Raw genomic sequence first — 25747 nt, 5'->3', positions numbered from 1 at the left:
TTTCCAATCTCATTCTAACATATGTTCTTCTGAATAGACTATCAATAACAAATCTAACATTTTGGTTCTCTATCTGCTGATTCTCTTGTCTACTTCCCCACTGTTTCAAAACTCAGAAAACAGGGGTGCTAGTTTTGAACTAAATCACAGACCAACACTGCCACTACCCCTGTGTCTCACTGTTTAACACAATTCTGGGCACAGAGTAAACACTCACTTTGGGAATGAATAATACTATCCAACATTTACAAAAGGCTTATCATGCTCTAGGTACTGCTCTAAATGCTTCACATGTTTTGTTTTGTTCTGGTTTGCATTTAATCCTCATAATAACCCCTTGAGGCTGATTTTAGTATTATCATTCTCATTATACAGAGCAGTAAATGGAGAAACAGAGAGTTTATATAACTTGCCCAAAGCCATAATACCACCAGTAAGTGGCAGGTGTGGGATTTGAGTTTTGTCAGCGTGACTCCACTGAATGCATGCTTAGCCACTATACTTTCAAGTGCTTGGTTAAAGAAGACATCTACAAATGTCATTTACCATCAGTTGTAGTGCAAAGAATCAATACAAGTGCTCAAAAATAAATACTTGTTTTTCTTTAAAGAAAACACATGGCTTTTATTTTTATGTATTTTTTTTTAAAGAGAGAGTACCAGCAGTAGGGAGTGGTGGGTAAGGGGCAGAAGGAGAGAGAATCTTAAGTAGGTTCCACAACCAGTGTAGAACCTGATGTGAGGCTCGATGTCACAACCCTGAGATCATGACCTGAGCTGAAATCAAAAGTCAGATGTTTATCTAACTGAGCCACTCAGGTGCCCTAAATGATTTTTTTTTTTAAGAATCACAAACTGAATGATTCAGGGATTGTGAAAGTGGGGTATCCAGCTATTTAGTATATACTTAGTTATTTTTAAAAAATATTTATTTATTTATTCATGAGAGACGCACAGAGAGAAAGAGAGAAACAGGCAGAGACACAGGCAGAGGGAGAAGCAGGCTTCATGCAGGAAGCCTGATGTGGGACTTGATCCTAGGACTTCGGGATCACGCCCTGACCCAAAGGCAGATGCCCAACCATTCAGCCACCCAGGTGTCCCTATATTTAGTTTGCCCAACACTATAAAAAATGGGGTAGTTGACAGAATAATCCTGTTTTATACTCATTTATTTAAATATCATAGGTAGAAATAATAAGAAGCCCTAAGTATAAGTATTCACACATCCCAGAATAACAGAATAACAAAAATAGCTTGCCTGACAAGTCCCCTCGGTTCTGTTCCTCTCTAAGACTGCATGCTTTGAATCTCACCCAAAGCTTGTCCTGGGTTTACATACAACCATGATGAAAACCCCACCCTCAGGCCTGGTCACTTTCAGACAAGGTCATTTAGTGCTGGCTCCATAGATGACTGGACCAGTTGTCAGCCATGCTTCATCTCCTTGCTCTCCCAGGGATTTATCTCCCTAGGACTCATTCATTTATATCAAACCTTGCTCAATGTTTAAAACCAATCTAATGTAGTGGGCCTATTATTTTATTGTGAGATTTTAAAAACAGATATGTAAAACCTCTTAGTTCAGGACCTCAAAATTAAAACCAGCCATTTACTATCTACTACATGTCCAGTATCTAAAATACATTCATCTCACTTAATCCTAATAATAATAATAATAATAATAATAATGTTATGTGAGTATCATTCTAATTAAACAAGTGAGAAAACCAAATCTCTGGACAGTCAAGTGACTTGCCTAAATTAACACAGCTACTAGGCAGCAAAGGCAGGATTTGAACCCAGATCCTTCCATTACAACTATGTTCCTTCAATAGTGAGCTTTGTTGTCAAGACAAGCAATGACTTGTGTTCTAATTCAATGACCAAGGGCAACCTTGCAGTTGCTGAAACAATACATGACACAATCATTTCACTTCAGACAAACCTGGTGACCCACAATGTTATCACTGCCTAGCATCTGGCTTGTTGGTTAAAAGATGAGTCGCATGACTTTGTCATTAAACCACATCCAGTGTACCTAGTTGCCTATTTTCCAAGAATGAGGTTACAGTCAACTCCACCTGATACTCAAATACGGCTAAGCACCAGTTGCTCTTCTTGTCATTAAATCCTTGTGGGTCTCACTGTCACCAAGTCTCATCAATTCAGGAGTGTGTGGCCCTGGCTGATGAAGAGTTCCAGCTAATGAAGCACTGGATGATTGAGGACTGATTGTACTCTGTAGACATGAAAAGCCCACAGACAGAGAAAATTGATACTCTTAGACAGTGCTGGTGGGAGCACAAGAACAATTTGGTCAAACTGAGCAAAATTATAAATATTCCAACACTTTGGCCCACGGGATTCCCCTTTCAAGAACTTACTTTATGGGTAAGCCACACAGGCATGAAATCATATATGTATTAGCTTTATTTGTTTTGTTTTGTTTAAAGATTTTATTTTATTTATTCATGAGAGACACAGAGAGGCACAAAGAGGCAAAGGGGGAAGCAGGCTCCCTGCAGGGAGCCCAATGAGGGACTCAGTCTCAGGACCTGGGATCACACCCTGAGCCAAAGGCAGACGCTCAACCACTGAACCACCCAGACATCCCTATTAGCTTTATTTGTAAGAACAAACACTGAAAACAAAATGTCCATCAATAAGGACAGTTGAAATAAAATGATAAATGTCCACAGCCTATTATCCAGAATTCTTGGGGCCAGTTTTGACTCAGAATGAGATTTTTTTTTTATTTTAGTAAAGTAATATAAACCAGGTATGATATATGCTCCTATTTCTAGCAGACCCTGAACAATGCCCAGCAACCAAATATATTCATCCTTCTGAAGCATACTCCATGAAACCAAGTGGAATTACCAAAACAATAAATATTTTCATATCAGCTCAAGTCAGTGTTGCTGCTAGATAAGTGTGAATGTCAAAATGTAGGGTAAAACTAAGTTTTTAGGGCTTTGGGGATTTGAGAATTAGAGGTGAGTATTCTGGACCTATGCTGGACCTATGCTGGAATATTGTAAAACCTGCTAAAAAATAAGTGGAGCAACTATCTTGCTGATATGGGAAGTTCTCCAAGAAATATTGTAAAGTGAAAAATGTAATATGTCAGGCAGTGTCACAGGATAGTATCACCTCTGTTTTACACACAGACACACAGGATCTCACAGGCATAGAATATTGGGACAAAAATACACAAGGAACTGATTTTGGTTTTTGTCTCTGGAAAGGAAGACTGGGGAGTAGGAGTCAAAAAGCAACTCTTAACTCTGTGAAATAGCAAAGGGTTGTTGGGTGGGGGGTATGGGGTAACTAGGTGATGGGCATTAAGGAGGGCACATGATAGGATGAGCACTGGGTGTTATACAATATGTTAGCAAATTGAATTTAAATTTAAAAAATAAAATAAAAATCAAATGGAAAAAAAGCAACTCCCTTTTGCTTTAATTATATACTTTGGGATATTTTACAGTTCATAGGGAGTACCTGCATCACCAAATTAAATTAATGCATACATTAAAATTCTCTTGACCACCTCCCTGAAAAACATTCCCCAAACTCTGTCCCATCATCATTCTCTGACACATCCATGTGTTTTATTTTCTTCCTCACACTTTCTACCAGTCACAATTTCTCCTTCATTTGCTTTTCTTTGTATTGTTGGGATATCTCTGTAAAATACAGGTTTTTTATCCATCTCATCCCCAGTTGAAGCCCAGAATCTAGACAGTGGCTGGTGCTGAGGAATTACGAGGAACTACAAATCCCACACCAAGGGGCTAGCTGAGGTACAAAGTTCAGGACAAATTCTTCAAGGTCTCTCAGCAAAATCTGCCCTTGGTGTGCAGAAGAAGGTGGCCCTTCTGGTTGTCCAAAAAAGACACTTTTGAATTAGTTTCCCATAGAGATGGAGTCTAGAAAGCAGCCACATTCTCACCTATGATTCCATTGTGACCTAAACTTTGAACAAGTGTCTGATAAGGCTAAGAGGTTCTGAACACATCCCTTCATCTCTCCCTGTCCTCACAGAAGGGAATCTACACAACTGCACCTGCCTACAAACCACCCTGCAGCCCCTCTGCCATAAAGTTCATTTACAAAACCCTTTGCCCTGATTAACTGATTAACTCCATACCCCCATGTGTACAACATGGGCAGCCTCCCTGCCCCTTCTGCTCCTGAACCATCTGCCCAGAAGGTCCTTCTTGATCATTGTCTGCTTAGTAGTTCCTGGTCGTTCCTTTAAGGTATAATTCAAAACACGATTTCCATCATGAAGTACTCCTAAATCCCTAAGAACTAACCAATTGCTTCTTCCTCTGTTCGTCCATGTACTCAGGTAGGCAGCTCACTTGAGGGGCTCACTGAACCTGGCATTACAGTTAGCTGTTCCTATATTAATAATCCCAGGAGAGTTTGAGTCCTGGAGTGCAAAAACTCTACTCAAAGGGACAGTTCTCTCTTTATTCCTAGCGCTTACAATGGGAATTGGCACATTCTTAGAACATAGCTTGTTTCAATTTTTATATCAGAAAACAGAGGACAGACAGTAATATTCCAAATCAATATTTCATGCTGTGAAAGAGAGTAAATGAGTAAAGAGTTTATTCCTAAGTTTATTCCATTTATTCCTAAGAGTAAATGCTTAGGAATTCATTAAACCTGGTTTTGAACCTTGGCTCTGACAAAATCCTGTAACCTAGGCTATTCTCTTAACCTCTCCAAGCCTGAATTTCCTTGACTGTAAAAATGGGCCAATAAGACTTACTTTGTAGGAATGAAACAGAGATTAAATGACGGTAATATATAAGAGGAGCTGCTTAGCTAAGGATGTAGCTCATAGTAGGCACTCATTAGAAGCTACTCCTTTAGCTCCCTTTTTCATATGAAAAAAAAAAGGATGGGTAAATAAATGTGCACCTACAGAAAAATAGGAACTTTGATATTTATTGTTACATCAAGTTCATAATTGGGCCAGATAGGGGTAAACTTGTGGCCGCTTTCCTGCAATCACAGGTCCAGTTTAGTTAGGATATCCTCCATTTAAAGGGATCAAATGAATCTGGAGGAAGAGTAGGTGGCCTCTGCTGCCTTGCACATAACGCCACCTTCCTACAGGTTCAACCACCACTCCTCCGGGCCTTCATATCAAAAATGAATCTTCTGAAATCTTCTGAAATCTTCTGAATCTTCTGAATCTTCTGAAATCCCATCCAGGCAAACTTAATATGTCAAGATTTCTCTGATTCTTAAGGAAAACAAAAAGTAGAATGGTGACATCTTGTTCCAGATTCTAATTCTCTTTCCCACCAGAACCAGGTGAAAGTTCAAAGAAGACAAAAGAAAAAGCCTTGCCCCAGAGCAGTATCTGTCAGCGTCTCTGGGAGGTTGGACACAGCATGTGTTTCTGTTTATATTGTGCTACCCCGCTTGTCCACTGACCTGTCCCTTCGTTACTGTTCTTTCTGCTTTCAGCTGAGTCTGAGGGAATCAGGTCCTTTGCAAAAAAGAATCATAAAACAATTGGAAGTCGGTTAAATGACCCTCCACCTGCCTACTCCTGCTTACTACCAATCCAAAAATTGGCATCAGTTGCCACAGGCATGAAGCATTGAGCTGCATTCTATGTAGTCAGAAGTGCCTGATACACAGATAAACTTGACTGTGGTTCCAGAACTCTCCTCAGTTGTGAAATTTGTGACATGTCACAATGCCTACTTTGTAATCAACATGCAATTCTAGCCTGACCTTCTTTGGAATCTTTCCCTGGGGGGGGGAGGAGGCATTATCCTTCTGTGGCCTCTATAGGGGCCACTTTTAAACCTTTGGAGGATCTAGGCACTTTTGTTTTCAGAGGCCTCTTACATACTTTATTAAAATAAAATGTATCCACATCATTTTAAGAACTCATCAATAAACACAACTTATTAAACTATTCCTTAGAATCAGCTTCCCAGAGAACCCAGCCCACATATACATATATATACATATATATATGTACATATATATACATATACATATATATATATGAGTGTATTGAGTTGCACTAGGCCAGCTGATATCATGCAAAGTTTCATAAACATTTAACTTAGCATTTATTCATTTTTTATATTGAAACTTTCTTTTTGCTCTTTGGAGTTGCTATTTTTTTTTTCAAATATCAGACATTTGTATTTAAGCCCATGAAAAACTCACAGGTCCAAGACTCTCTGCTCCAAGTGTCTAATGAATGACCTTGGTCAGAGCTCAGTCCCTTCTACTTGTTATGTTGGAGGAAAGTACATTTTCATGGAGTCTTTCCATGTGACTGTAAATCTCTCAGGGCCCTCTGTTATATATACAGCATCTGCATATGCAGGAGGCCTCCACAAATTGGGGGGCTTAGGAGACTGTTGAAGAACTGAGGTTCACCCAAAATGTTCCTCTTACATTCTTCATCAGGGATTGTTTCTGGTTTTCACCAGATGGGAAGCTACTAAAGCAAAACAACACAAACTTTGCTACCTGTGCCTTCTTTTCTCCTTCAACAAAAACTTCAACGCAAATCCCACTTCATGGTAGACTTAGAATATTACTTTAAATAGGGCTGGAATGTGAAGGTTGATGCAGAACTTCAAACTTTAGAATGTTATTTTCTGGGGCTGTAGCTCAGCCATGAAATTTTGCTCCAGGCAGATTTCAACATGCTAGGTCTGAGCTGGAAGATGAATGTTTCATGTATTTATTTCAGTTTAAAACCAGAAGCTTTTTTTTTATATTATTGTTTTGCACTTAAAAGCTGGGCAACGACCATTCTCCCACAAGATTTTCTCTCAAAATTGAGTCCAATAGAGCAGTCTAGAATGTCTCATGTCTCATCTTGTCTCTTTTTTCATGAAAAGAACACTGACTCTGTTGAAGAAATATTATGTATTAGTCACTGTGTAGAGTGCTTTTCACATATGTTATTGCCTTTTTAACCTTGCAACAGCCTTGAAGAGGATAGACAGCATTGTTCCCATTCTATAGATCAAGAATCTGGAGTTCAGAAAGGCTAAAACCTTGATCAGAATTAAACATCGAAGACTCATCAAAGCCAATATATGAAATCAATACCCACTACTCTACAATTATAAAAAGCTGCCTCAAGAGCTGATTGAGGAAAACAAGACATTAAGAGGAAATATATTCTGTGTGTTGTACCTGCTGGTCGTATCAATTCTAAGAGAGTTTTCCCATCAAGAAAATGAGCCTGAAGTATGCACTGAAGACACGTAGGAAGTCCAGTGTTTGGTGACCTCATTGCCTGCATTCATTCTGAAGAGATTAATTCTCCTGATTGCCATTGCAAATCCTTCTCAACTTTCCCTCTGTTTCTACTGTTATCCTTATTTGTAGATTTTTTTTTGTTTTTAGGAATTCCTAGTTTTTTACAATAGCCTTATGGTTGATCTCTTTGATTACAGTAGTTTCTTATTCCTCTGCTTTATGTCTTTCTTAGATATTAATGTTGGATTGGTCTCCTTCAAATATCCTCTAGATGCCCTATGAGATGGACACTGCCCAGATGCCCCTTCAATGGAACTCTTGCTATCTCAGCCTGGAAGTGCTGAGTGCAGATACCTGCATCCCCTCAGACCCTTCAGAGATGCCTCAGCTGCAGAGATGTCCCCCCCACCCCAGTCAAAGGGCACCCTTTCCTGGGAGCCCCACATCCAATGACAGGCACATGTGAAATTACAAAACATCCAAGCCATCTTGGCCCAATTAAGAACAACTCTGAAGACTCATTCTAGCTCCAGAGCTGCTTTTGAGGCATGAGATAAGGGTATTAGATAGCATAGCTCAACTTGACCCATACCGGGTCCTGCTCCCTTCCTCTCTCTCCCCCTGGTGTTCATCCCAAGAGAACTCATCAATAAACACAGCTTATTAAACTATTCTTCAGAATCAGCTTCCCAGAGAACCCAGCCCACAAACGTCTTACCAGGGGGAGGGGAGAGGGAGAATTAAATTAAGCAGGATGACTCATTCTAATGAACGGCGTTTGTTTCTTCTTCCAGAGCTCCCATCAATCCTACCGCAGCCACTATTGACAGGGTTGTTTGGATATTTGACCAAACACATCCTCTATGATGAGAATCTTAGTTTATTTGCTTAGAAACAGAATTCATAAACTACAAGAAAAGCCCTCTGCAAATGTAACCATAAATATGATTGACTCAGCTGGTTTTGCCTCTGCTGCCTGCCAGGTACCTGACTGAAACAGTTCCGTGGGGTCTGCTTAGCTCTGACACACCTGTCACAGATGGTATAATGACAGCACAAGTTGACTTAAGAACCATTCCAAACTGGGCAACCCGGGTGGCTCAGCGGTTTCGTGCCACCTTTGGCCCAGGGCATGACCCTGGAGACCTGGGATCGAGTCCCGCATCGGGCTCCCTGCACGGAGCCAGATTCTCCCTCTGCCTGTGTCTCTGCTTCTCTCTCTCTCTGTCTTCCATGAATAAATAAATAAAATCTTAAAAAAAAATAATAAGAAGTCATGGGATCCCTGGGTGGCCCAGCTGCCTTCAGCCCAGGGCGTGATTCTGGAGACCCGGGATCGGGTCCCACATTGGGTTCCCTGCATGGAGCCTGCTTCTCCCTCTGCCTCTTTCTCTCTCTCTCTCTCATGAATAAATAAAATCTAAAAAAAACACCATTTCAAACTACATTGTGGAGTGAGGTCCATATAAATCGATTTCACTAAACAAGGGACTTTGGTGAAATTATTCAAACTACTGAATACCTGCAATGTGGTCTGACATTCATTTCTGATTGTCATCCATAAAAATACTTAAGAGGTGTGCAGAGAGTATCTGTTCCAGCTCAGACCTGATTGATTCTATATCCTGCCCTTATGTATGCTCATGCTTCTAATTGTGATGCTTTTCCCTTGTTTCAAGGGCCATCCCCCCAGTTCAGTTTCCTACTTTAGCTTATGAGTCATCTTACACAGTTGTGCTAGATAATTTAATCCTTGTAGTGCTGGACAAACTTCTGCCCATAGTGGTCCTTTGGTCTGTTCTGTTTTTTTTTTTTTTTTAAAGATTTTATTTATTTATTCATGATAGACACAGAGAGAGAGAGGCAGAGACACAGGCAGAGAGAGAAGCAGGCTCCATGCACCGGGAGCCTGACGTGGGATTCGATCCCGGGTCTCCAGGATCGCGCCCTGGGTCAAAGGCAGGCGCTAAACCGCTGCGCCACCCAGGGATCCCGAGGGTCTGTTCTGTTTTCATGGTTTTGTAGACCACTGACTGCTTTTGTCTCTCTGGTCTGAGCATTCTGCTCTGACTGCTTTCTTTGTGTTGTATGCTATATCTTTGGCCACACACTATACACGTTGAAGTGACTCACTGCTGGAGGTCTGAGCTCATTAAAAGATAGAAACAGATAGAGCTCATTAGATAGAAACAGATGCCATGACACTTTCTCAGTTTCAACACTTGCATCTCTTGGTGCTTAGCTGGGGATTAGCTTCATCTGAGGACTCTGAAATTTAGGGACTCGCAATTTTATTCATGCAGACTATCCTAGTTTGCTTTTCCACTGATCATTCCATAGCACATTGACTCTGTTTTGGTTTTCTAACTTCTCCGCATGAACCACTGCTGTTCAGACACTAAGACCCCTGTTATTCATTGTCCCATGCTTTTCTACTCAATTTAAATATGATTTTATGGAGGTTCTTTAAAAGGACCCAATAAATGACTATCTTCCTCTTTATTTAAGTTCCAAATCAATGGTAAGTAAATAAAACAAAGGAAGGAGGCAGATAGGGCCAAATCTTCATAGTTATTAAGCTAATATCAGAGAATTGAACTTATATCTACAGATACTTGAACTTTCTAACACTTAGTCCCAGGATCAGTCAGCATTATCCCCCAGCCATTTAGCTCTGAAGCCAGGCAAACTTGAGAAGCTGGGTCACATACATGTCCCCAAGTTAGCCCCTAAGAGGAAGAGAGCTCCTGTGCATGGCCAGATTCTTCCTCTAAACTCTACAATGAGGAGTCACTCTTTGTCTCCAGGGGAAAAGGTCAGGTTGTTACAGTAATCAGTGTTTCTCTCCATGGATTGAAAACATCAAGAATGGTTAACACTACGAAATATAATGGTCTCTAGATGTATCTTATGTGGTGGCACTATTCTAAGCCCATTTTACATTTTTTGGCTCACTTTATCTTCATAATGACCCTGTCAGGTAGGTACCATTTCTAACCTCCATTTCAACAGTTGAGAAAACTGAGGTACAGAGGCTAATAAGCTTGCCTGAGGTCACTCTGACAGGAAGAGGTAGAGCCAGGGTTTGAACCCACAAAGTCAGTTTCTAGAACCATGACTCCTAACCACTGAGCTGTAGTGGGTTCAAGATCCAGTAGGCATGCAAAATTATCTTTCTTTAACACTTCCTTTTTCTACAGTCCAACTCGGCTTACCCTTCTAGACAAGGCATGAGCCCCAGACCTCCAAAAGTCTTCCCAGTAAAGCAGCTCCTTAGGGCTCCTGTTGGGTTTATAAGTCTTTGAGGCCACATGTTCAACCTTTACCTTTAAGCCTACTCCTCATAGCCTAAACACTGTAGACTTTGTTCAAGTGTGGACAGAAAGCAAGGGATGCAAGGGTAAAGCCAAGAGATAAGGTCTGATTTGTTCTGATCTGTTATTAGATAACTTCAAGAGAATGAAATGATGTTGGGAAAAAATGGCAAAAGGTAGAGTCTGATTTGTATCTTGCACCTTAACTTTGTGCTCCATTTTCTACCACTTTGTGATAGTAATATGAGTGCCTGCTCTGTGCTGGGTACTGTTCTATGTCCTGGGGAGAGAGGGCTGAAAACAAAACACACAAGCAACCAAGCAAAACCTCTCCAATCTCAGGGACCTCACTGTCTAGTCAGAAGGCCAACTCAATCCTACAATCACACAAGCATGCTATAGCATGCTGGAGTAAGTATTGGGAAGAAAACAGAAAGGTAATATGTGAACAAAGCACAGGGGAAACAATCACGTCTGGGCCATAAGATGTCAAGAAAATTTTCCCTGGGGAGCCATTTAGCTGCAAGTTGAAGGATGAGTAGCAACTCATGGTTTAAGATTGGTTAGATCAGGGGACATATTCCAGGCAGAGGGAAACGAGGGCCACAGAGGCTTTCGAACAGGAGGCAGAGAGGAAGTGGCATCAGCTCTGGAGGCTGATACCAAGTGGAAGTCAAAGTAAATGAGGCTAGAAAAGCATGAAGGACATATGAGGATTTATTCTAAGAACAATGGGAGGTTTTGCTTCATACGTAATTCATTCACTGACTCAACTATTCAATAGACATTTTTGAAAATCTACAAGGTTCCAGAATCTGTGCTGTGGACTTTTCAGAGATAAATAAGATAGAGCCCTTCTCTCACTCTCAATTTCTCAGTTGGGGGAAATAGATAAGGAATAATTAAAATATATTTTATATGGTGAGACAGACTTGTCTGAAATACTACAAGAACAGAAAATGGAATATTAATCACATGCACTAAAGGAAAGAATGAAGGGTAAAAGGGAACCAACCAGTCTATTCCCAGCAGAGGGGAGGACATATGCCCCAAAGAGTACAATGGGTCAGGAATCTCAGTTATGAGTAGGTAAAGAAAACAGCTGTGAATGACTTGTCAGGTGGCTGGGAATTAGAAGGAAAAGGATAGAGCATGACACTCTGACGTGTTCAGACTTTATCTCATTGCATCGCTGTTTGGGCTGTTACAACAAAATACCACAGACTGGGTAGCTTAAGCAATAGAAGTTTATTTTCTTATGGTTCTGGGGGCCATATGTTCCAGGTTAAGGTCCAGCAGGATTGGTTTCTGGAAAGAATTCTCTTCCCAGCTTGCAGACAGCCATCTTCTTGCTGTCTGTTAAAAAAAAAAAAAAAATCCAAATCCAAAGTACTCACAATCTGCAAAGAGCCACTGAAAGATTTTAAGTGAGAAAAGAATATAATTGAGCTATTCATTTAGAAAAGTCACAATGGCGACTGGGTTGAAACTAGATCAGAGCAGGGATAAGATTTGGGGCAGGGAGAGAAATTATGGCACTACTTCATCTTCTAAACAAAAATTGAAAAGGACATGATGAGGGAGAGGGGAGGCTAAGTAACGAGATGGCTAAGGAAGTAGCCTCAGCAAGAACTGGTGATTTCCAGGCTTCTGGTTGGGATAGTGGGATGAAAGTGGTGCCACGCACTGAGATTAGAAGCACTGGATGAGCATATTTGGGGACAGTGGTGGGTAGGTAAGGAACTCAGACCTGGGAATATTGACTTTGAAACAAAGGTAGAGATCCACAACATCTAAGCATCCATCTGATGTCAAGACCATTACTGGGGATAAAGTAAAATAATAATAAAAAAAAAACCATTGAGGAGTAAACTTGAAATTCATAAGAGACAGAGGCTTATTTAAAAGTGTGCATTTCTGCAAAGAGTATTTTTAGTAGGTCTGATCCTGATTCTTCATTCACCATAGCTATCAAAATTCCATTCTCGGATGTTGAAGTTTTTACTATAGGGCACTACATTAACACTGATTGTATTTCTTTCCAAAAAGCATTCAGCAGTTAATTCAGAGAAATAAAATTGTAGTCAGCTTAGGACATGTGCATTTGGAAAGATATTAGTCAGCATTTACTGTATTCCCAGCACTAGACACTTCCATTTGGTTGTAAGTCCTCAGAACACCTCTGTCATTAGCTAACATGGGAACTCAGAGATAACCCGTGGGATGATGGGCATCTTAATGCCTGTCTATGGCATTTTCTAGATGAGGACTCTGACATTGGAACTAGGTAAACTACCTAGATCTCAAAGCTGAAGTGGGGGAGTCAGTTAATTTCCAAAACCACATGGCTTGGTTCAAAACCCATGCTCTTCCACTTTCCCAAAGGAATTTTCCTAGTAGAATTTTTTTCTCTCTTATTTTAGAAAAAAATTACCACTTTCCGGGTTTGGACTGTGTTTTCTTGCACTTGGATGGGGCCTCCAAACAAGGTTACCTTTACACACTCCACTCCTCCCATTCAAGCTCTCTGGCTGGTTTCCTGCCCCTCTAGCCCTGTACACTGCCAAGTATATTGGTTTCCTATGGCTGCCGTAACAAATTACCACAAACGTAGGGGCTTTAAACAGCACACATTTATTATCTTAAGTTCTGCAGGCTTGAGGCCCAACCCAAGTCTCATTGGCTAACCGTAAGGAGTCAGCGGGGCTGCAATTCTTTCTGGAGACTCTAGGGGAGAATCTGTCTCCTTGCTGTCAGCTCCCCCTGCTTCCTGGCAGGCTTCTTCCATCTTCAAAGCCAGCAAATCAGGTTGAGTGCTTCTCACACTGCCAGTCTCCTCCACTCTTAAGGACCCTTGTGATTATATTGGGCTCCTGTGGCTAATCCAGCCTACTTCCTCTCTCTTAAAGCCCACTGATTAGCAAGTTCTGCAACCTTCATGGTACTTTGTCGTGTAACTGAGCATGTTCACAGGTTCCGACGTGGATGTCTCCAGACGCTGTTATTCTGCAGACCACACCAAGTATTTCTAGGTTCTCTATTGGCTGAGGCTGTGCTGTGTTTGAGGACAAAGACCATGGAGGTGATTCTGACTAACTTATTAGATAAAAAAAGAAAGGTGGGAGAAGGGCTTTCTAAGGCATATAGAATGGGCAGTGCAGATGGGAAAGGAAGATTTAACCTAATAAGAAATCGCTAAATTGCTAGGACCAATCTGGCTCTTCTAGAGTCTCTCCCCAGCCCTATCAGGCCAATTTTGGTTCTCTTTCCCAGAAACTCCTTTTAGGTTTCTGAATGTAATTTTGGGAAGGTGCCTGCCTGCCACAGATAAGAGTATAGACTTACTGGTGGACATTCAAAGTGTTTCTCATATCCCATAAAATGCCCCAAGATGAGGGTGGATGGATGAAGAGATCTCAGGTTATCATCATAACCCCTTTCCTTTAAAAAAACAAAATATTTTATTTATTTATTCATGAAAATACACAAAGAGGAGAGAGAGACACAGGCAGAGGGAGAAGTGGGCTCCATGCAGGGAGCCTGACGTGGGACTCGATCCCGGGTCTCCAGGATCAGGCTCTGGGCTGAAGGCGGCGCTAAACCGCTGAGCTACCCGGGCTGCCCTTATAACCCTTTTCCACCTCGTGCTGCTCCTTCCCACTCCCTAATGTCTGTGTTGTCTACTCTAAAATCTCACCCAATTTGTAATTGAACTCTGGTTAGGGGTCACTGTGAGCTCACATGTACATATAAGCACAAACACCCCAGGCTGTTCCTGTATGGAACCTTCCATTACAAGTTTCCCTGTTTCCTTTTAACCCAATTTAACTCAGCTCTATGTACTGTGGAGGGAGGAAATATGATTGGAGTCAAGCTGACTTACTGAATTCAGCCTCCACATACACACCTTGGTCTGACCTTTTAACCTCCCTGGGCTTCAGTTTCCTCATCTGTAAAGTAGAAATAATAATACCTAACACACACTTATAATAAATATTAAATGAAATTCTGTCTATATAATTGTTTAACTCAGCACGTGGCACATATACGGTGTCAGTGTCCTTAAGTTTCTGTTCTCATCCCCTACAAAGCTCATAAGCTAATAATAATTCCAAGAATAAATCAGTTGCAGCAAAGTTAATGCATGTTTCTGTGTGTCAGAAAACACCACCCTATGTGCTTTACGTGAATCGTCACATGTAACCTCACATGTGTCGCACAACTATCTAATGAGATGCTAGCCTGTTATGCTCAGATAAAGAAACAACACTCAGAGAGGCTGAATAACTTCTCTGAATTCACAGGTAAAGGAAGATGGAGAGGGATTTTAAACCTAAATGAGTCAAACTATGAAGAGGGCATTCTTAACTTAGAAATAGCCTGGCCTACAGATATGACAAAGGAAAAAAGATTAGGAAAAAAAATCAACTTTAAAACATTCTATGCCTTTTCTGGCTTTCTGTCTATAATTAGCACTCCAACTTCTGGCCACCAGCCATATTTCTTTTTTCTCCCAAGGTCTTCTACCACCTGGATTCCAAAGCCCAGAAAAAGAAGAAGCGTGCTGGCCTGAGTAATCTCTATGGTCATTGAGCTTTTGCCCATCAAAAGGCTGGCTTTGCCAGGAAGCAATTAACACCTAATTCACAATTGCTGGTATCTCTGTAGCTGTTCTCTAGGGCTCTGACAGTTCCCCCAAACAGAGAGTTTTATTGTAGATGTCTTCTTTGGGAGGCTTTTGGGGTCTATGCTCTGCTAGAAAGAGCAGCACTGGGCTAATAGGGAAGATAACCCTGAACTCATTCTGGCAGAAGCCACTGAGGCATCTTCAACCTGAGAAAGAAAGTGTATAACTGATTAGAACCCAAGATTGGCAGAGCAGGCAAGCCCCCATGACTTTGAGTACCAGTAGTCTTTGGGCTTGGCTGTATAATAGAATAATCTAGGAAGGTTTTAAAAATACTGATGCTTGACTCCCAACTCAGCAAACTGAACCAGAATCTTGAGGGTGGGCCCAGCAGTAGTAGTGTTTTAAATCTCCCAGGTGATTCTACTGTGTTGCTAGAGTTAAAACCCAATAATGTGTCCTACTGAGTCTTTCACAAATGAAGAAATTGAGGCTCAAAGGAGTCATCCTTGCCCAGAAGTGACAATTGCCACCATTTGAATTGTAACTTCAGCTCACTAATGTGTAACCAACTGGAGAAATCAGTAAATGATGGAGAAAAAAAATAAAGTTAAATATTAAAACTAGAGGAACCAAATTGACTACTGTAAGGAGATGCATTTTGCAAATGCAACTACTCTAGAACTGATTACATTTATATTCTCTTTATCTGTTCATTTCTCTGAATCATCCCACTAACTCCCAAACCATGATTGGCTCCAAAGTAGAACCATGCCTCCTTATCTCTGAATCCCTGCTTCTGGCACAGTGCCTGGCCCAGTGTGATAGGTTATACTGTGTCCTCAAAATGATAGGATGATATTGTGACCTTATTTGAAAATTGGGTCTTTGAGGATGTAATCAAGTTAAGATGACATCATACTGGATTAACGTGTGCCCTTAATCCAATTTAACTGATGTCCTTATGAGAAGAGAAGGGAAACAGGGACACACAGGGAAAATATCTTGTGAAGGTGGAGGTGGAAGTTGGAGTGATCTATCTAGAAACCAAAGAACACCAAGGACTGATGGCCACCACTAGAAGCTAGGATGAAGCAAGGAAAGAATCCTCCTAAGGGCATTTGGAGGGAGCATGGTCGTGCCAACACCTTGACTTGGATGTATAACTTTCAGAACTAAGGGAATTAGAATTAAAAGAAGAAATTTCTGTTGTCTTAAGCCACCTAGTTTGTGATACTTTGTTACAGGCAGCCCCAGCAAGCCAGTATAATCACTGACTCAATAGCACTCCTGAGTCCATCTTTGACAGTAAGTTCTAGAGACAAAATGCTGGGGGTTCACAAGACATCCCCCTTCTTAGCTGTACAACCTTAAACAAGCTGTGTAAGCTATCTAAGTCTCCGTTTAATACTGTAAAATGAGAATAAAATAGCACTTGCCTCACAGAGTTGTAAGGGTTAAGTGAGTTAATACATCTGAAGTGCTTAGCACAGTACTTGTTCCATAGTAAATATTTAATAAATGTTAGCTAATATTTATGTAATACATCCCAGTGCCTTGTGGCATTTCCCAAATAGTTAGCCAGGGCCCCGACCACATGAAGTGTGATTTCACTTTTTAGAGATTCAGGCTTTATCTCACCACTAGATAGAAAGCTCTTTGTATTAGGTGCTTCTGGTGGCTCACCCATGTCCCCTTGGTCCACTTTGAGGCCACCTGTAGAAAGCTTAGCACATACTGGAGGATTCATGCCTCTCTCTGCTTGAGGGTGCTCTCTAGGTATAGAACATGCCCAAAACTCATGTAGGCAAATGGGTTTAGGGTTGACCAGGGGGAACAAACTTCTAAACAATTAGGGAAGGGGTTTGACAGATAAACAGGCCAGCTCTTTTGCTCCTCAGTAGGACAGATGGAATGGCTTGTGTTTCCAGTGTGTTCCCAACATTACTGAGCTTCAGTTGCCCACAACAGAGACCTTCTAGATCAGGAGTCCTCAAATCATGGCTCATAGTCCCAATTCAACTGACACCTGTTTTTATAAACAAAGTGTTACTGTAATGCATGTCTTTTTGTTTGTATGTTGTTTATGGCTGCCTCTGGGCTACAAGAATATGGCTGAGTAGTTGCAACAGACACTGTATAGCCCACAAAGCCTGAAATACTATCTGATCCTTTACAAAAGAAGTTTGCTGACCCCCGCTAAGATGAAATATATTTCATCGGTCTCCTTTCCTTCCCTGACTTACATCTCCACTACTTGGCTTTGCTTACTGGGCTCACTTCCCAAGTAAGCTACACTCAAATCCTTGTGCTATGGTTGACTTTTGGAAGAACCCAAACTAAGATACTCTGTTAGACTACTTCCCCATCTCAACACTCAGTGCCTGGTACAGAGTTAGCTCTCAAAAATGTGTTCTATACATGAATGAATGGAAAGTAGAAGGAGGCTACTCGGTCACCAAATTTAAGATGCCTATGATAAGGGGCAACATCTCTATGAGGGACTTCATGACCAGATAGAAAAACGGACAGATGTTTGATATATGCCAGATGCCCCTTCTTTGCTCAATTACTGCCCTTGACTTCTGAAACCCAAAAATTTCTACATCCTAAATAAACCTGATCCTTACAGGCACCTTCTCTGAGAGGATAAGTAAATAATCCTTCCAGGATTAGCCATGTGGTGCACAGAACCTACATCTGAGCCTTAGGGCAGGTGCTTTGATAAATTCATTACCTAAGCAAATAAAGATGGCTGAAGGAAGGAAAGGGGGTGGGGCACAGAAAGAGGAAAGGCCAAGGTCAGGAGATGTCACATGCTCAGCACTCACTATGTCTAGCACTAAAGTCTTATCAGTTCTCTATAGTAGATAAAGGCATTTTTGAACACTTGCCAGAAGGAATATCATATGACTAGTATTTGAAGGCACATAATCTCTTTCCATCATACTTGAGCCCCTTTAAATATTTCCTTGTATCTTCCATGTACTACTCACTACAATCAGCACCTTCTCATACTTGGCCAAAGTGAAGGCTTTGCTTCTGTTTGATATAAAGGGATCCTCCCTCCCAAGTTTTGGGAATGGTATATCACCTCAGATCTGAGTGGTAAAGAAGAGTCACCTCTGTGTTGGAAACTGTGTAAGGCACTATGGTGCCATGAGGACAAACTCACAGACCTACAGCTATAGCAAAAGCACATCTGACCTCAGACCCCAGATGCTGCACCTGAAGCTCACCTCATTGATACTAAAGCCATACCCTTCCTTGCAGGCCTCCTCCTTCCTGGGGACAGGGCCTCTAGGACTCCTTTCCCAACCAACTCAAACGCCCAGTGACTTGGTCAACCCTCCCTTAGACCAAACAGTGGTCTGGGGTGCTTCCATATAACTACCTTATTCCTCTGCCTCTTTATGTCTGAGGCTCTTCTAGCCTTCCCAGACTCATTTCCTATTTCTTTTCACACGGGAATTTACCAATAAAATCTTTGCACGTTTAATCTTGTCCTAGCATCTGTGTCTTAGAAGGATCTGAAACAACTGGGTTGGCTCATTTAAGTCTCATGATTTCTATCTTTAGTTTTTATAAAGTCCTGACAAATTAATTAGCCCACAGTCAACTGGTCAACCAGGAAAGGCTTAGAGTTTCAACTCACTTTCTCCGAACTCCAATATGTCACTGTCTGTACTGTTCATCTTCCAGAATGGACAGTCTCCTTCCTCCTCAGAAATCTTCACTGAGATTAGCAGAAGGTATCAGGCACTTCCCGCATTACTCATGATATAGAGGCTATGAAGAAAATACATCGTGCTTTGAAATAATGGACAATGAGAGTAAAAAGACAAGTTAAGGGGTTTATTGGGTATCAGGCAGGATTCTGTGAAGGAGGGAAAGAAGACATCCAACAGAGCCACTCATGTAGAGATGCAATGACTGAGATGTTCAAAAGTATTTGGGGAAGTCTATTTAGCAAGCAACTAAAAAGAAATATCTGTACAGTTGGTGGAAAAGAAACCCTTAAAATACTATTTTTAAAAAGCAAGAGAGGGAAAGTAAATAAAACTAGTCAGATTCGGATTATTGCCTCTGGTGAATGATTTAGGATTTTTGCAAACCTGGTACCTTTGTCTTAAACTTCATAAATAGGCAAAGTAATAGGTAAGCGGCAATGCTGGCTGATAAAATATAGGTCTCTATGGAGCTGGTAAATAGTCACAACTTCAAATTATTGTTCTTACCCCCTCTTTTCCTGTCTCATCCTCCAAGGCCCCTGGGAGCAGCAATAAAATGGTTAATTCATGGCAAAACTATAACCTCTAGGAACCTCTCCAGCTCCTTGACCAGAACCTACTCTGACTGGTCCAGCATCACCATAAAGAAGAATGTTTCTGTTGGATCATCTCCAGACAACCTTCCTGACCCCCTAAATGGTGTCAGCTGCCCATCTTTCCGCCCTCTGTCATAATTCTTCTAATTTCCATCATAGTCTATGCCACCTGTACTTCCTACACACTACACACACACACACACACACACACACTGTTACACACACACACACCAGGAATAACATGATTAATTACAAGAATTATAGGTTCACTTGAACCATGTTTGGCACATGGTAGGAGCTCCATGATGCCTTGTTGAATGGCTGAATGCATAGATGGAAGGACTGATGTATCATTGGAAATGGCAATTTTTTTATTGTTTTTATCTTGATCAGTACAACCAAGGCATTTTCTGAAGTGGTTGTTATAGATCCAAATGGATCTTTCACACTTAGTTAAGTAAAACTCTTTCTAATACACCTCCTTTCTGGCTGTATCCATACTAGTTTTGTATCTTACAGTCAATACTTAACCTATCCAAACCTCATAGAAACCATGGTATAACCTAGACTTTACAAGGCAGCTCATGCACATGGCCACTACCAAAACCCACAATATGGCCACAAAAGAGAGGCCACAGCTAAAATGCTACTCCACTGGTTTGGGATGAGAAGCAGCATTTACTGAGTACTTGCCATATGCCAGAAACTACATTCGTCACATCACCTTATCCTCATAATAACACTATGATGCAACAATTACTATCCCTTCCTGTTTTACAGGTGAATAAAATGCGAACTTGATAAATCTTACTGAAGGAGCTGCTGTCCTCATTAGTATAGTGGTGAGTATCCCGACTGTCATGTGGGATACCTGGGTTTGATTCCCTGATGGGGAGGTGAGATCCCTTGGGGCACCTGGGTGGCTCAGTGGTTAGGCGTCTGCCTTTGGCTCAGGTCCTGATTCCACGGGTTCTGGGATCAAGTCCCAGAACTTCTCTCTCTCTGTCACTCATGAATAAATAAATAAAATATTTAAAACAAAATTCTCACCCAAGGATACACAGTTAAAGAATTACAAGCAGGGGGCACCTGGGTAGCTTGGTCGGATAAGTGTCTGGCTCTTGATCTTGGCTCAGGTCAAAATCTCAGGGTTATTGGATTGAGCTCCATATCTGGCTCCATACTCAGCCGGGAGTCTATTTGATATTCTCTCTCTCCCTCAGCTTCTGCCCCTCCCCACTGCTCTGTCTTTCTAAAATAAATAAATAAAATCTTTTAAAAAGCAGCAGCAGGATTCTAATCCAGGACTGCCTAACTCAAAGTGAATGGCTTTCCACATAACCCCCAAGCCAGGTATTCTGACTCGACGCCATAGTCTGTCTTGACAAGTAGATAGCCAGGGAGCTCAGGCTCTCCTGAGTATTCCCTAAGGGGTGTAGAGTTGCAGTTGTGGGTCTGCAGAAAGAAAAGAACAGGACAGCTCTAGGAAAAGCTACCCAAACCCACCAGACTGGAAACTAGCTGCTCACATCTGCTTGATGTCCAGTGCCAAGAAATGGCCCAACACCTTCTGCCTACAGCCCAGAGGCATGCAGGGTTCAGAGATACAAGACAGTACACTCCCTGAAGACTGGAACCATGCCCTGCTCATCCTACAATAAGCACCAGGCTCAATAATTGTCTATGGACTTCAACTGAACTGTATTTTTAAGCCACTGCTTTTAAACATAAGGGCACTTTTTAAATAAAAGGATTAAGGAAATTGGAGGAGGGAAAAAAAAACTATGAAAATTGGAAAGGGTCCAAAGTGAATATGAAGAGATTTATTTGAAAGAAAAATTAAAGGAGCCAAAATGCATGACTTGGCTAGCAGGCAAAATATAAACTGTAAGAGCCTGCAAATATATGAAAGGTACAAACATGAATAGAGAACTTAATTCATATTTTTTTATTTAAGTACAATTAACATAATGTTATATTAGTTTCAGTTGTATAATCATATGGTTTTTAATATTGTGTACAGGTGAAGCATCCAGAGAAAATAGTCTGGGGTAGGAAATGGGCATGCCAGCAGGATCCCAGGAACAGAGAAGTGGTTTGGGATGGTGAATTTAGAATCCCAAGACTCCAGATTTAGTTCTCAACATGATCTTGGCAAGCCACTGTACTCATTCATCCATCCATCCACCTAGTATTAATTGAGCAGCTGCTATGTACCAGGAGCTCTGCACACAGTGGCCTGGCCACCTGCCCAGCGACACTCACCATCTTCCAGAGAAGAGGCGTGTTAACCAGTAGAAGTGCAGAGTTTCACCATGGGAACCATAGGAGCAAATACATGAGTTTACAAGACAGGGAAGTCTCCTGGGGGAAGAGATGGTTAAACCACGACCATAAAAATGAGGAGACGTTTGTTAATGCAGACTGAAAGTAGAGAGGGTCCCAGGAAGAGGGAGGTACATGTGAGAAGGTGCTATAGATGGAATGTTTACATCCCCTCAAAATTCGTATATTGAAGCCCTAACCCCCAACCTGATTGTATTTGAAGGTGGGTCTTTTGGAGGTCATTAAGGTTAGATGAGGTCATGAATGTGGGGCTTCCATAAGGGGATCAGTACCCTATTTCTCTTCCTGCCATGTGAGGACACAGCCAGAAGGTGGCCATCTGAAAGCCAGGAAGGAGCTCAGACCAGTATCCAACCCTGCTGACACCCTGATCTTGGACTTCCAGCCTCCAGAGCTGAGAGATCAATTTCTGTTGTTTAAGTCAGCCAGTCTATGGTACTTTGTTGCAGCAGTGGAGCTGCCTGAGACAGAAAGGAAGGAGGTGAGAGAATGGGTTACTGAAGGAATTGAAAGAAGTTTATCATGGGGAGAGAGGCAGCCTAGTTAGGTGGGATTCAAGAGAGGGGCAGGCAAGGGCCAGCACTAGCTATTTATGCCAAGCATCTTAAGAACAAAAGGAGCTGCTAAAGGGTGATGAGCCAGGGAGTTGTAGGATCATATTTAAATTCTAGAAAGTTCTTTGGGGCAGAAGTGTGAAGAAAAGATTGGATCAGTGCAAATGGATCCAGGAAGAACAGAGACTGGAAGCTGTTCACTAGTCCATGAAAAATAATTTAAAAAGCTTCCCTATGACAGTGACACATGAGCTGAATGTCAATGGACCAGTAGAAAATTGCAAAGGGAAATCCTGGCAGGCACACAACCTAGACCAGGCAGGAATGCATAAGGGACAGAGTGCATCAGAACAGCAAGAACTTTTGGTGGCTGCAGAGTGCCAGGAGTGAGCAGGGGTGAGCAGGAATGTTGGGCCAAGACCCCCAACACCTTGTGTGTTAAACTGGGGGGAATAGACTTTCCCCTACAGGCCAGTGAGGAGGAGCAGTCAAAGGCAGAGATCTAGGATCAGAAATACCAGGGTTCAGGGCACCTGGAATGTTCAGACGGTTAAGCATCGATCAGACTCTGGATTTCGGCTTGGGTCATGATCTAAGGTCATGGGACTGAGCCCTGAGTCAGCCTTTGTGCTCAGCAGGCATTCTGCCTAAGACTTCTCTCCCTAACGAACAAGGAGTGGTGGAAGGGGGGGTGAACAGGGATGGGGTTACTGGGTGACAGGCACTGAGTGGGGCACTGGATGGGATGAGCACTGGGTGTTATACTATATGTTGGCAAATCAAACTCCAATAAAAAAAATATACAAAAAAAAAAAGATTCTCTCTCCCTCTCCCTCTCCCCCTACTTGTGCTATAAATAAATAAATAAATAAATAAATAAATAAATAAATAAATCTGATAAAGAAAGAAAAAGAAAGAAAGAAGAAAGAAAGAAAGAAAGAAAGAAAGAAAGAAAGAAAGAAAGAAAGAAGAAAGAAAGAAGAAAGAAAGAAAGAAAGAAAGAAAGAAAGAAAGAAAGAAAGAAAGAAAGAAAGAAAGAAAGAAAGAGAAAGAAAGAAGAAGAAAGAAAGAAAGAAAGAAAGAAAGAAAGAAAGAAAGAAAGAAAGAAAGAAAGAAAGAAAGAAAGAAAGAAATATCAGGGTTCCAATCCCACTTGTGCCACAGTCTGTGTGCTCATGACCAATTGACTAATGGCTGGGACTCAGCTTCCTCACCTCTAAGATGGGAACTCTGTATTGAGCAAAAAGTTAGGTGCTCAGGGAGTTGTGCTGAAGATATAATAGGACCTTTAAGGGGTCTACAGCAGACAGAGAAAAAAGGGGCCACGTTCTGTGTATTCTTTGAACATCACATGAACGCACTCTTGCTTTTCTTCTCCAGAGAGCTCCGAGAGGTTAACCTAGGACCTATCCAAGGAGGTTGAGTGGTCAAAGCCCTAAAGGCTCATGTCATGTTAAAATCTTAGAACACAGAGCTAAACAATGTGGAAGCCTTGCAGGGTCTCTAATTCTCAGTCCAATGTCTTCTTAAACTCAAGGTGCCTCAAGGTCTCCCTACCTGGCAATAACCTGCCTCTTCGTGCCTAAGCCCTGAGCATCCTATGCCCTGACCAATGCATGTTATTACCTGTGTGAGAATGACAGCAAGGAGACTGGTGATGATTCGATGTGCCCTTTCAGCAATAAGGCTCTCTCCTCCTTCTCCTGGTCCTCCTCAACACAGTGCTCTCACTTGATCCTCCAAGTTCCCACCAGACTGGAGCAGTTGTGCAATGGCCCCCAGATGAATTCAGCATGCCTAACCCCTGGACAGCCCCACTTCTCCATTACATGTCCTGCAGCCTGAGGCCCAATGATTTACTGGTTTACCAGATAGAGCCGGTGGCAAAGAGGCAACCTTGGAATTCTAACCATTGTGATCAAAGCCCATTCCACGAAGCAGATGTGTGACTTCCCCCAACCCCCCACCTGGTTACTTTCTTGTGTCTTGTTTCCTCATCTACAATGTGAGGATAATAATGGCATCCACCTTATGGGGTGGCAGTGAGGGTCACATGAATTAATATGTGTAAAGTATTTAGTAAATGTTCACTACCTCTATGATAATAATGGTGATGGTGATGAGTTCAGGGCCACTGAAGATTGAGGAAGCCTGGTTCTCCTTCTTTGGAAGAAAGTATGGTGGGTTTCACAGGGAGCACTGCCTTACCATGTCTCACCAGTGTACACACTGTACTGGAACATCCTGCCTGAGACTGCTACCATATAGTTGAGCTAGTGCAAATGGCAAATGGAAAATCTCTACAAGACAGCCACCCACAATAAATTTTCCTGACCTTCTGGGAAGCCCAAATATTAGAGCAGAAAGAGCAAACCCAGTCTGACTTTCTCATCTTGGTAGAAGGACATCTAAGGCCAAAGAGAGCAGTAACACGCCTGAGTCACACACCTAACCGGTGAGAGAGCCAAGTCTGTAATTCAGGACTCTTGCCAATCAACCTCATGCTAAGCAACAAGTCTCCAGTGAAGGGACACACAAAGTTACCAGCATTCACTGAGGACCTGCTATGCACCAGGTCCAGGGGAGAGGGCTTTACATTCATTATTTCATCACATCCTTACAACACACCTAAAAAATGGATGTCATTATCCCCATTTTTGCATGAGGAAATAACAACCAAAGTCATAAACCCATACCAATGTGTGCTATGGGCAAGGTCTCTTCTAATGTGTGAGTGTGTGTGTGTGTCTGTGTGTGTGCTTGTGTGTTGCTGTGTACTCATTTGCTCATTTGATCCTCATAACAACACTTCGAGGAAGCACAATCCTATTCCCTTTACACATAAGGAAACTGAGGCAGAGGACATTAAGTAAAGTGTTCAAATCACAGGGCCAGTAACTGACAGATTTCAAATGTGAATCCTGGAGGTTGGTGCCCAGAGACCATCTCTCAAATAAAGGAGGACAGAGTTCTTTACTTTGCTGGTAAAGAGCCAGTATTCAGCCCAAACCCAAATGACTGTGAGAGTCCGGGTCTTCCATCCTTCCATGCTCATTCCTGGCCCATCCTGGTGTCTGGCTGTGTCTGAGGCTCCGGGGATAGCTAGTGGCATTTCTAGGGCCTTCCCTGAGCCATCGAGCCCTGCAGAGTAGCCCTGACAAATCTGCAGGGCTGGGGGCCTGCCGAGTCCAGTGGGAACTACACTGGGGATTAAGAGAAGAGAACACAATTTTGTTCCTGCCTGGCCCCTGGCCAGGATACTGAGATTAGCAGAATAACTGCCAGATGGGTTACTGAATTTCTGTGCATTC

At 41.9% G+C, this 25747-nt stretch overlaps 2 long non-coding RNA genes across 25 annotated transcripts in view; both read right to left on the bottom strand.

The window, feature by feature from the left end:
- Positions 1-24909, bottom strand: part of LOC102156687 — a 214232-nt gene extending 189323 nt beyond the window's left edge. For 5 of the 24 annotated variants that reach the window (XR_005357210.1, XR_005357209.1, XR_005357215.1 and 2 more), the window contains exons 1-2: positions 24063-24688; positions 18865-18998 (exon numbers count right to left, since the gene is read on the bottom strand). This is a non-coding gene — a long non-coding RNA (uncharacterized LOC102156687). Of the gene's footprint in view, positions 1-13193; positions 13638-18864; positions 18999-24062 lie in introns of those variants that run through there. The other 19 variants (XR_005357213.1, XR_005357222.1, XR_005357202.1 and 16 more) reach the window with 12 other exon arrangements.
- On the bottom strand, positions 4952-5682 carry LOC119871241. The gene is made up of 2 exons (XR_005357224.1): positions 5463-5682; positions 4952-5268 (listed from the first exon to the last, which is right to left on the bottom strand). It is a non-coding gene; the product is annotated as an uncharacterized LOC119871241 (long non-coding RNA).
- Positions 24910-25747: the final 838 nt, after the last annotated feature.

This window comes from Canis lupus, chromosome 3, assembly GCF_011100685.1.
Source record: "Canis lupus familiaris isolate Mischka breed German Shepherd chromosome 3, alternate assembly UU_Cfam_GSD_1.0, whole genome shotgun sequence".
In the NCBI taxonomy this organism is placed as follows: domain Eukaryota; kingdom Metazoa; phylum Chordata; class Mammalia; order Carnivora; family Canidae; genus Canis; species Canis lupus.
Note: the sequence above shows the minus strand (reverse complement) of the source record. Positions and strands in the feature narration are given on the sequence as shown.